Source organism: Ziziphus jujuba, chromosome 1, assembly GCF_031755915.1.
Source record: "Ziziphus jujuba cultivar Dongzao chromosome 1, ASM3175591v1".
Lineage (NCBI taxonomy): Eukaryota > Viridiplantae > Streptophyta > Magnoliopsida > Rosales > Rhamnaceae > Ziziphus > Ziziphus jujuba.
The window spans coordinates 30917649-30931304 of NC_083379.1; the positions used below are offsets into that span (position 1 = coordinate 30917649).

At 27.8% G+C, this 13656-nt stretch overlaps 1 pseudogene; it reads right to left on the bottom strand.

The window, feature by feature from the left end:
- Positions 1 to 11057: 11057 nt before the first annotated feature.
- LOC107427108 (thiol-disulfide oxidoreductase LTO1-like) lies at positions 11058 to 12869 on the bottom strand (annotated as a pseudogene).
- Between the last annotated feature and the right edge of the window lie 787 nt (positions 12870 to 13656).

Below are 13656 nucleotides of genomic sequence, written 5' to 3' on the forward strand. Positions count from 1 at the left end.
GCCACTATCTTTTCTAACTTTTTCAAAAATGTAAAAAAAAAAAAAAAAAAAAAAAAGGCTTGTGAATTGCCAGGAATTTTTTTTTATTTTTCAAACAAACATTATTATTTCACATGTATATATTTCATCATCTATTTACCCACATTTGTAAAAAAGATATTCCTGACAATAAAATTTGCCGAGTTAAAAAATATAATTTACAATCTTTGTATTTTTACTTTATCGATATTCAATAAGTAGAACTTATTAATGTTATTTAATTCAATTCATTCTATTTTGCTTATATCACTAAATGTCTAAAAAGCAATTAAAGAGTAAAAAAATTATCAATGAAGTTAATTTGATAATTGTTTTACTAAATATCAATACTATTTATGAATTTTTAAAAAAAAATTAAAAAATTCACTAAAATTTCATGGAAATTTCAGAAATTTTCATAGAAATTATAAATTTTTTAACCAAATCGTTAAGGATTTGATGTGTATATTTTACGGAAATTTCCATGGATACTTTAGTGAAATTTAAAAAATTTCAATGGATATTATGGAAATTCTATTCATTTACATTTCAAATTTAAATTTTATTTCGACTCCTTTAAAAAATAGAAATATCGAAGAAATTTCGAGATAATATTAGATATTTTAAACCTTGGTTACCACATGTTACATATCCTAACTATTCCTGAATGTATGGTTCTGACCATATTGTATATTTATATATATATATATATAAGTTTAATGCACGTTCTTACTACTAAGTGCCTGTCATAATTTTTATTTTTTTTGGTTAATCATAATTTGAATAATTATTCAAAGTGACATATGAATAAGTAAAAGGTCATTTATCAAAATAATAATAACAATGAGTAAAAGGTAGCTAAGCTACAGCTTTAGATTAAATTAAAGTAATATTATTCTTGACTCGCGCTCTACTAATGAATTTTTGGAATTTTTTTTTTCTAACAAAAGAATGACTTTGTGTTTTTGACATTAAAATGCTAGCCCTTCCTCTGAATCATAAGTTCTTATATGTAATTCTTCTATAATAAAAGTTTAAATGGTTTGACGTGATATGTCATTAGTATAATATTATCAGTTGGATTTTAAAATATATAAACTGCTTGTTATATATTATATATTTTGATCAGGATTCTTTCCTCAACTAAGTTTTATTTAAGCTTTTGAGTATTAGATGATATACATCAATTCAATAGTTGTATGGTTAAGATAAAATTGTTTATATTTTATTAGAAATTTATAATGAATAAAAAATTATTTAACATTATGATTCTTAATGGAAAATTACAAATTACAATGGTTTATTATCAACTGTTATGATGTTTTTCAGGTGTATATATATATATTCCTAATTAATATGTCTTTTGAAAATCATTATGTCTTCCCTTGCATTATTGTATCTGTTGTCGTATCTTCTTATAAATTATTATGTCCCATCTTGATATCCTTATGAAATCTATAAATAACATATAAAATTATTGTTGAAGGTATTTAAAACAATTAAATAAGTGTTATAGAGAGAATTCAAAACTTTGTCTGATTCATTTGGAGTGCTATGTTTTTATAGAGAAAATTCAAAACTTTGTCTGATTCATTTAGAGTGCTATTATTCAAAAGAGTGATCGTAATACCTTGGGAGACAATTGTTGTAAAACTATAAGTACCATAGCAGAGCAAATATTGTTTTAAGAAAAGTCCAACTTTTGTCTCGATCAATATATAAAGATCAAATTTTCAAAAAATTTAATTCTAGCACAATACTTGTAAGTTATTCTTATTATTTAATATATTAATATACATAGATATATTCATATTTATATTTATTTTGTATATATATACATACACGTTTTGTATGTCCTGTGATTGTTAATTTCCTAACAAACTAAAGACAATATAAATATTAATAAATAAATTTGATAAATTTTCTCTTCCAAAACTTTGGGTTTTCGTAATTCTACGAAGTTTTTATATACAGATATCTATTTTGTAAAGTTTCTAAAGTTTATCCGTATTTACATACCTATCTTCTTTATTGCTTCTTTAATTATTTATGTTTGCTTATACAAATACATATAAATAAATAAATAAATAAATAAATATATATATATATATAGAAGTTCTATATATATATATACATAGATACATATATTTCGAATTTTTGTAGTTATTAAATAATATTCGATGTATAACTATTTCAGTGTTTATTATATGTGTATATATACATATTTCATTACATATTTACCCAAGTGATTACTATATTTTATAGACAAAGTATATTTACTTATATTACAATAAATATTATAGTGGAAATTAAATATTTTATATTTACATCTTAGATTTATCAAATATTTATATTCTTGCACTGTTTGCATATTTTTAATTTTGTTTTATAGACAAAATTATTTGTTTAGTTTAATTATTGCTTAATTAGTAATTATTTGGTAATATATATATATATATATTATATAGATTGGCATCTGGTGCATCTTTACCTGTTGCTATTTTGTCTACATCCTTAGATCAAGCTGAGAAATCTGAAAAATTTGGTGATTCTGATTTTAAAAAACAGCAAGAAAAAGTATTATTTTATCTCAGTACTTTAAACTTAACCAAATTTCTCACTATGATTGCTCATGTTCTTAATGAAAATGAGACTAATGCTCAAACAATAGCTACAGTGGATGTAAGGCAACATTCCGACTTTCTACGTAAAAATTATATCCTTAATGGTTTAAGTTACGTACTATATAATGCATATGGTAGTGTTAAAACTGCAAAAAAATTATGGCAATCTTTGGAGAAAAATATAAAACAGAAGATGCCGGAATGAAGAAATTTGTTGTTAATACTTTTTTATTTTTTTTGGATTTTAAAATGGTTGATTCAAAGAGTGTCATAAATCAAGTCCAAGAGCTCCAACTCATTTTTCGTGAAATACATGCTGAAAAAATGTAATTAGTAGTCTCTCCAAGTGGTTATGGTAAGTGGAAAATTGCCACCATTTTGGATGGATATAAAAAATTATTTAAAACATAAACATAAAGAGATAGGCTTGAGAACTTAATTGTAAGATTGAAAATAGAAGAAGATAATCAAATTTCTAAAAATAAAAGTAGAAATCCAACGGAAAGTAAGGTAAGTGTAGTAGAACAAGGCATAAGACCAACAATAATAAGGAAAATGAAATTTGAAAATCAGAATTTGAAAATCAAAATTTCAATGGAGGGTCTAATGACAATGAACTTAAAGGTTTAATGGCAAATGTTTTGTATGTGATAAGTCAGAGCATCGTGCAAAGGTTTGTCATAACAGTAAAATCCAAGAGAACAAAAAGAGGAAAACCATTTATGCTAATATCACTGAAATTGAAAATCTTTCCAATGATTGGCAATGAGATGAATCTTTTTGTTATTTTTTTTGAACCCAACTTGTTAAGGAATCCGAGTTCATGGTGGTTGGACATTGGGGCTACTCGCCATATATGTTCTGAAACGAATATGTTCACCACTTATCAAACTCCAAGTCATGAAGAAAAACAACTTTTAATGGGGAATTCTTCTACTTTTAAAGTTGAAGGAAAAGAAAAGGTTATACTTAATATGATATCAGGAAAGGAAGTTACCCTCACAAATGTGCCTGCATGTTCTTTACATTTGCAAAAATCTCATTACTTAGTTAAAATGGCTTTAAGTTGGTCTTTAAGTTTGATAAATTTAAACTTTCTAAAGGGGATATGTAAATGGGCAAAGGTTATTGGAATGAGGGGTTCTTTAAACTTAATATAATGACTGTGATGCCTACTCTTAATAACAATAATAATAATGCAATTTTTTTTTGCTTATTTGATTGAGTCTTTTAATATTTGGTACAGTACATTAGGACATGTTAGTTATATTACTATGAAGAGATCAATTAATTTAAATCTAATACCAAATTTTGATATTAATTTATATTATAAATGTGAAACATGTGTTGAATCTAAATTAACAAAGGCACATTTTCATACCATTGATAGATATACTCAATCTTTAGATTTAACTCATAGTAATATATATGATTTAAAATTTATGCAAATAAAAGGTGGTATCATATTCATTGATGATTGTACACGTTATTGTTATGTGTACTTATTGAGATCCAAAGATAAGGCTTTGAAAGCATTTAAATTTTATAAAAATGAAGTTGAAAATCAACTTAGCAAAAAGATTAAGGTGTTAAGAAGCGATAAAAGTGGTGAATATGATACTCCTTTTGATTTGTTTTGTTTTGAACATGGAATTATTCACCAAGCCATTGCTCCATAGTCACCCTAATCTAATAGTGTTCTAGAATGCAAAAACAAAACTTTAAAAGAGATGATGAATGCTTGGTTTACCTTAAAATATGTGGGGGGAAGCATTGCTTTTTGCAAATTTGCTTCTTAAAAAAATACCTCATAAGAAAACTAATATAATGCCTTATGAGTTGTAGAAAGGTAGAAAACCTATCTATAAATACTTAAAAGTGTGGAGGTGTCTTGATAAAATAATAATACCTAATTATAAGAGAAATAATATAGGACCTAAAACTGTTGATTGTATATTTATTGGATATGCAGTTAATAGTAATGCTTATAAGTTCCTTGTGCATAAGTCTGAAATCTATGATATTCATGTTAATACAATTATTAAATCTAGAAATACATAATTTTATAAAGATGTACTTCCTTATAAAATGGCACATGATCCAAGTTCTTCAGGAAGAACTTATGATGAGAATGAAAATCAAAAGGATTTGGACAGTGAGCCAAGATGCAACAAAATAATGAAAATTTCAAAATCTTTGGTTTCAAAATTTTTAACTTACATATTAGAAACTAACCAAAGAATTTTGAAAAAGCTACGTCTACACCCGAAGCTCCTTATTAGAAGAAGCAATTAATAGTGAAATTGAATCCATCATACAAAACCACACATGGGAATTAGCAAATCTTCCACCTGGAAGTAAACTTTTAAGTTACAAGTGGATCTTTAAGAAAAATATGAAAGCTAATATAGATAAATTGATAAATATAAGGCTAGATTAGTAGAAAAGGGCTATGAACAAAAAGAAGGTATAGAATATTTACCAATTATGAGAATTACATCTATTCCAATATTAATTGCTATTATTGCACTAAAGAATTTAGATATACATCAAATGGATGTAAAAGTGACATTCTTGAATGGTGAATTAGATGAAGAGATTTACATGGAACAACATGAAGGATTTGTAGCTCTTAGAAATCAAAATAAAGTTTGCAAACTTGTAAAATAATTATATGGTTTAAAATAAGCTCCAAAACAATAGCATGAAAAGTTTGACAATGTAATGAAGTCAAAAGTAGATCGGCATATAAGAATATTTGTCCATCTGTGATGGAAATTATATTAGTAGGAATATAAGCCGAAACATCTCCCGATTGGGTTTAAAATAAATGAATATGATAAACGTGTTTATGAGAAATACACTAAATATGGTTATGTCATTTGTATGTCTTTATATATATGATGTGCTCATCATTGCTAGCACTATAAAAATAATTTAAGCTATTAAGAAGATTTTGATTAATAAATTTGATATGAAAGATTTGGGTATCGTAGATGTTATTCTAGGAATTAAAATTTCTAGAACACAATATCGTTTTATTCTATCTCAAAAATACTATATTCAAAAATTGCTTTATAAGTTTGATGGAGACAATGACTGTATTTCAAAAACACCATGGGAATGGTGTATCACAATTAGAATATTCTCAAATTATTGATAGTTTAATATATGTTATGAGTCATACTAGACCAGATATAGCTTACTCAGTTAGCAAATTGAGTAGGTACATAAGTAATCTTAATAAAGATCACTGGACAGTAATAATTAGAGTTTTTAAATGTCTAAGGCATACCATAGATTATGAATTATATTACATAAGACAAACTACTGTACTTGAGGGATATAGTAATGCTAATTAGATATCTGACTCAAATGATTCAAGATCCACAAATGGATATGTTTTTATGCTTGGAGGTGCAATTGTATCTAGGAAATCTTCCAAGCAGACTTGTATTGCAAGGTCCATAATGGAACCTAAATTTATTGATTTAGATAAAATTGGAGAAGAAGTGGAATGGCTTCAACATTTCCTAGAGGATATTCTAAGATGGTCAAAACCTCTACATGCTATTTGCATACATTCTGATTGTCAATCCACTTTTGAAAAGGGCATAAGCCAAAATTATAATGCTAAATCTCAACATATACATTGAAGACATAATATTGTAAAACAGTTGCTCTCAAATGGAATACTATTTGTAGGTTATGTAAAATTTAAGGATAATCTTGCGAATTCGCTTACTAAAGGTTTAAAAAAATAGCAAGTTTACTATTTATCGAGGGGAATGTGATTAAAACCATAATTTAAAGTTGTCTTGATCGCAACTTTACCTAGTTAACTAAAGATCCTAAGATCTAGGTTCAAAGGGACAACCGAATCTTCATTAACTCTAAAAAATAGTAAGATTTGTATAAGTTTATCCATTTCTTGATAATTATTTTGCCTGTAATGTGTGTAAGGATAAGCATTGGTTTTAATGATTCTTATACTTTGGAAATCCAAATGGAGATTTTACAGGAAACTTTTAATAGGAAGCCACCTATGTGAGCGTGAAGGGACCACTTCTATGAGAATTTTTAGAGGCTAAAATTCTCTAGAGCACTTTTGAAAAACCAGGAATGCTCAATGCTAAAATGAACACAACCAAAAGAAATAACAATGTTTACAAGGTTGCTTGTGTGAATTCTACTATCGTGGTTTACAACAATTGCTAAAAGTTCAATATATCATGTTCACTTATTAGCTTGTAAATCAGATAGTTTGTCATTAAGAAAGATTCAAAGTTAAAAGTTATCTTTCCCTGAGCAATTACTTTTTGAGTGAATTCTCTCTAAACGTGTTAATTTTTATTTATGAGGGGATTGTTAGAAATTTATAATGAACAAAAAATTATTTATGGAACATTATAACTGTTGATGGAAAGTTACAACTTACAATGATTTATTATTAACAGTTGTGATGTTTTCCACGTATGTATGTATATTTCTATCAATGAGTCTTTTGAAAATCATTGTATCTTCCCTTAAATCATTGTATATGTTTGCCATATCTTCTTCTGATCATTGTGTCTCTTCTTGATATCCTTATGAAGTCTATAAATACCATATGAGATTATTGTTGAAGGCATTAAAAATGATTAAACAAATGAGTGTATAGAGAATTCAAAACTTTGTATGTTCATTGTTGTTTGTTATATGATTCGGTGTTCTTTGAATTTGGAGTGCTACTATTTAAAAAAGTGATCGTTGTATTCCAAAAGACAATCCTATAAAACTATAAACACCATAGTAGAGCGAATATTATTTTAAAGAAAGAGAGTTGAACTCTTACCTCAAGCAATATATAAAGATAAAAATTTTAGAAATTTTAATTCTAACACACTACATGTGCGTTCTTCTTCCGTATCACATAATAATTATTCTAATTGTTTGATATATTAATATACATCGATATATTCATATTTATATTTTTTTTGTAGATAGTTATATATATATACACGTTTTGATTTCCTGTAATTGTTAATTTCCTAACATATTTTGGTTTTTCATTAACTTTCAAATAAGGCTCTTTTGCTACAATTTTCGTAATTATATATATTTATGACTTGAACTGAATTAATATTTTTGAAATAATTAAAAACAATTAGTATATAAAACTTTTTTTTTATTTTCTCATTTTTTTTTTGTTTTTCTTGAATGAATATTTTTTTTGATCAAGTAAGGTTGACTTAGTTAGTAAACCACTCATATCGAAGTGAGATTATAAGTTTGAGATATCGAAGTCGGGGGCAAATTATTATAAATAATAAAAAAATTGAAAATCTTTAAAACCAAAAAAATAAAAGAATAAATCCTGGTCCTAAATTTGCTAGCCGCCATATATGATTGGATTTGCATATATAAAAAGAAAAAAAAAGAATAATAAATAAAAAAAGATAAATTTTCACCATTTATATAGTAGCTGCCACGTATCTCTTGATCTTCAAAAATTTAAATAAACCTTTGATGAAAAAAGGATATGATCTTGCACGGATATAAACAAAATTGCATGCGCGAAGTTTTGGCTTCGGTGACCTATTTCATTTTGGTAAAATTAATTAATCGAGATGAATAGAAAACTAGATTTAGTGCTTGTGGTAATAATATTAATGTATTTAAGTATGCAATTGATCATAAGTATTTGTTCCTTTTTTTTTTTTTTTTTTTGGTTTGGTGAATAGAATTGATCATAGATGTTGATAATTATGAGGAGGCAAATATTGAAAGCAGCAGTAGTAGATATGATCCACCCTGCTATTGCATTAGTTTTCTGTCGATATTTTTGGTGAAGGATTAGGTGTCACCGAACAATTAATCATTTCCGAGATTTTGCCTCATCTGAATGCAAAAATATCCAGGAAGGTATGAAGAGAAGCATCTTTGTCTACTTCATAAATATAAAGAATGTTTTAACAGGAGGCACAGCTAAAAATTATAAATGTTAATTGGTGGGTTTTTCCTGAATTGAACATGTTTTGGTAGTTTAGTTTCTAATTTCTTTTTCTACATTTTGATCTTTGAATTTCAAATTAACTTGTATAAATAGTTTTTAAACTGAATTTTTCTTACATAAATGATCCTTAAATTAATTATATTTTACAATTTACAGATTAAATTTTAAACAAAATTCGACTTTAAAGATCAAAAGGCCAAAATAATATGTTCGTGGACTAAAATGTGAAAACTGCTTGGGGTCAGAGGGGAACACGCCAATTATCCAATTATAAAAGCTATTGGAATTTTATATGCTGCTTAATTAATTCCTTTTAATTTGTATCCCATTCTTAAGCTTTTATGCTTTATTTAATTTGTTATTGTGCTTGTGCAAATACATGCAATATTAAGTACTATTTCTCTGATTATGCAATCAATTTATAACAATTATGTTATTTTTTTTTAATCTATATACCAACTATAAAAAATAATAAAGTTTTTTTTTTAAAAAAAAAACTCAATATTCCAAATTAATTTGGATAACTAATGTTGAAATTATTAGTATATAACTATATATAATGCAGAAATTTCAATAATAACTCCTGTATGTGATATATAGGCACTTATTTTTATTTTCTTACTTTCAAAAAACTATTAATGTGAGAAAAACTAATTAAACAAATGAAAAATAAATAAATAAACCCACTCTCTAATGTCCCATCTAACCAAACAACACTAAGAATCTAGCTCAATTTCTTTACCAAAAGCTGACTTCCCCTACTCATCACCAAAAAAAAATAATAATAATAATAAAATACAAAAAAAAAAAATGAGAAAATACTTCGCCCTCCTATTTTCCTAAAGCCCTCAAGATGGACAAGATATGTATATGCCTTCAATTCCATCCGATTGGTAATAGAGAATTTGGACAATTATGTGATATAAATCATACTTTCTTTCTTCTTTTTTCCTTTTTTTTTAATTATTAATTGTACTTTTAATATCTTGTATTTTAGGTAGAATGTAGATTACGCCTTCAAATTTGAAATTTTCCACATAGAACCTTAATTTGTAATTTATTTCACATCAATCTAATTTTCAAATATAGATAACTTTTTTTTTTTTTTATAAAATTCAGAAAATTGATTAGTTTTCTCAATTTAAAAACAAGATAAGAAAATAATTGATTGATTAATGATTATTGTAAAACTAGTTAATTTTTCAATTTTTAAATTTTCTACAAATTAATTGGGAATAGACTAATGTGAAACATATTATAAATTAAAGTTTCAATAAGGAATGTTTTAAATTCAAAGGCATAATATACAATCTGACCTAAATACTGTTCTAGAAGTGTAATTAACCATTTTTTTTTATTATTTTGAAAAATTCTATTTAGCATCACTGATGATTATTCACTAATGAGATTTACATGTCAAATGACAATTTAAATGATTATTATTAAATGATTTACTTCTAGAGTTTTAGGAAAAAAAAGGAATTAAATGCTAAAATTAAAATTTACCATGTAGATTGGTGATCGTTAATATTAATGATAAATAGCAAGACTTCTTTTTTCTCCTCTCATTTGACGATTATATAAATCATATATAATTTTAAACATGATAGATATAGTAATATAAATTTTGCTTGGAGAAAAAAATGTAGGGAAATTTGGCCCAATGCCCTTTTTAGAAGGGTCATAACGATATATACCCTTGCATTGATGAACTTTTTTGTTTTGCCCTTTAATATCCATTACACCCTTAAAAAATTTTAAAAGACCTCGGTGTCCTTTATTTTAGATCTAATACGAGGTTACCTTCTCGCTTGTGGTTATTTCTTCTTTGCTGCTTTAGAAATACTTGAATGGTGGATCGGAAGAATTTGGGATTTTAGCAAATGGGGGTTTTGTTTGGATTCTACTAGGATTTGTGAGTGTTTTTAAGTTTTTGACATTGCTCACCAAGGTTTCTTTTGAAAAATCTGCATTGAGGAGGTCGGATAAGTAATTGAATGTTCTCTTTGGGGCTTTGGGAGCCATAACTGGGAATATGGTTTGCTTCCTAATTAGTCCTTTGGTTCTGGATTGCAATTTTGGTCCACTTGATGGTTTTGGTAGATCTTCAATTGCTATTTTAATGGGTTGCTGAGTTGGTTTTCTATTTATGCGTGGAACGAAGAGTTTATCTTTTTACAGGTAAGAAACAAAAATAAAGATTGCATAAAAAACTCAAAAGATGTAAAAGTATTGCAGTTCGAATCTGATTATTGTAAAGCTACCTCATCTTTTTAGAGAAAGCAAAAAGAAACTCAAAAGATGTACAAATATTGCAGTTCGAATATGATTACTACGTAAATCACGAAGAGACTATTCACTCTATACATATATGAAACAACACAATTTGAACAGAATCATCCTGTGTGGGCAGACTAGATTCATTTAACATTAAAACCGGATGCTTGTGCAAGATCTGACAACTCTTGTTCACCACTCAAAACCTGCAGAAACACCCATCTTTGATGAGAAATGGATGAATTTCAAAGGACGAGAAAATAAAATGTCGGGAGGGGAGAAACTCCAATGGCAATTTCATCTTCTCCAAATTGAGTAATTAGTAAAATCCAATGAATGAATTTTAACGCTTTCTCACCTGCTCGTTTATCACCCATGTTGGGAAACCTTCAATTCCAGCATCTGCGCATGCCTTTAAAATTTTGGTTCCTTTCTTATAACCATCAGGGAAGCATTCAACATAATTCAATAGTTTTGTCGCCTCACTTCCAAACGTCTGCATTCAGTGTCACCATGCAAATACCATAATGTAGCAAGTAATTCATTTTTTGAAAACAAAATGCATAAGAGATGATCAATGTGAATACAGTTACCAAATTTTCAATTGTATTAACCTTATGGTTCAAATCAGCTTCTAAAACAAAAAGTTACAGGGCGCAGAGTTACCTGTTTTTGTTCTAGGTAGTGTGAATACCAGAAAGCCCCATACATTTTAGCACCAATTGATTGCAGATGCTTTGCAAGAGAAAGAGCAAAAGGACTTGATGGTGATGTTATCTCAGTTGTAAAATATGGCAGTTCAATTTCAGCCAGGCTGACCAAGAAATGAAATAAGGGAAATAAGTCACTGAAAATGTCTTATACATTATAACCATATTTAAAATTATAATTTTAAACATTAATGACAGCATAACAATCACCAATTTTCTCTAATCTGTTGGCATTCTTGTACAGTTTACATTTCTATTATCTATGCTGTTTTATTTTAGTTGAAATTTATAAAATTCTTTAAAATAAAAAATTGGGTTCTTGACATCTTAGGATTAGGGAAAACAGGAAATGCAATGTTAAGAGTGGATAGAGTTGAATAGCCTGCCATTATGCTAGCTTCAAGTCACACCCTGATGAATAAAGTAACTAAACCCCTATATTGCATATTCAAATAGAAAAAAATCACCAAGCAGAAAGGGAGAGTAATTACCTTGAGGGCATAGGTTGTGAAGAGCTATATTATGAATTGAGAGCAAGAACCACCAAACTAGCTATAAACAGCTGTAAACCCACCACTTTCTGTATCTGTTGCAACCCAAAATCCTATAATACAAACATCAAAGGAGTACATAGTTATTTTTACTACGACATAAACGCTTTGTTCTGTAAGTTTTTGGTAAATACAAAGATAAGAAAACATGAATACACCGAACAAATAGTTTACCTTTTGAGTGATGAAAAATAAGCTAAATGATAGGAGAGCAAATAATAGACAGTAAGAGCATGACGTTCTCGTAAATTTAGTGCTTAAAATGTATAGGAAATACGCACTTGAAGCAGCCATGGAGGTCGTAGTTCATACCCTACTCCAGATAATAGGGTTATATGTAATAGTTATATCCTACATATTCTTTTTTGTTTTTGTAATTTTCGTGTCTCTTCATAAGGAAATTTTAAGTAATCAACTTGGAGCTGTGCCTTTTTGATGAATGTTTTCTTGTTACTTTTTCTGCCTTTTATGTAAAGCCCTTCACATGGTACTGACTTAAACATTCAGGATCTATTTTGTTGTTACAGCCTGTATTTATGTTCAAATACTAACTCATCTCCATGTCATGGTCTGTTGTCCTTATCGTCTTTAGCTTATTCTTAAGTGGTCCAAAGGGTGACTGATAGTGAATTTGGCAACTCCTCTGTGTGTACCTATCTCCATCCCTCCCATACTTGTTCAATGGGTTAGGCATTTTGTAAAATTAGCTTATTTCACTTGCAAATTTAGATAATTATCGAAACCCCTATGATTATCATATTTTACCAATTTTTTGGCCCCCACAAGTCCCCTAATGTGTGCTAAATGCAACAACATGCAAAATATACACTCTTCAATGATCCTAAAGAGAAAAAATTCAAAAGTTCTGAAAAAGTTCTCAAAATTGGCACAAAAATTTGATTACCATAGGGCCTTCAGTAATTACCGATGAAATCTACAGTAATCAATTGTAGTTGCTGGAAAAATTATCGTAGGTTTCATCGATACTTGCCGAAACCCCTATGGTAATCACATTTTACCAATTTTTTGGCTCTCAAAGTCCCCTAATGTGCGTTAAATGCAATAACATGCAAAATATATATTCTTCAATGATCCTAAAGAGAAAAAACCCCAAAAGTTCTGAAAAAGTTATCAAATTGGCATAAAAATTTCGATTACCATAGGGCTTTCGGTAATTACCAATGAAACCCATGGCAATCAATTTGTAGTTTCTAGAAAAATTACCATAGCTTTCATCAGTAATTACCGAAACCCCTATAGTAATCACATTTTACCAATTTTTTGGCTCCCACAAGTCCTCTAATGTGTGTTAAATGCAACAACATACAAAATATACATTCTTCAATGATCCTAAAGAGAAAAAACCCCAAAATTTCTGAAAAAGTTCTCAAATTGGCACAAAAATTTGATTACCGTAGGGCCTTCGGAAATTACCATTGAAACCTACAGTAATCAATTTGTAGTTACTGGAAAAATTATCA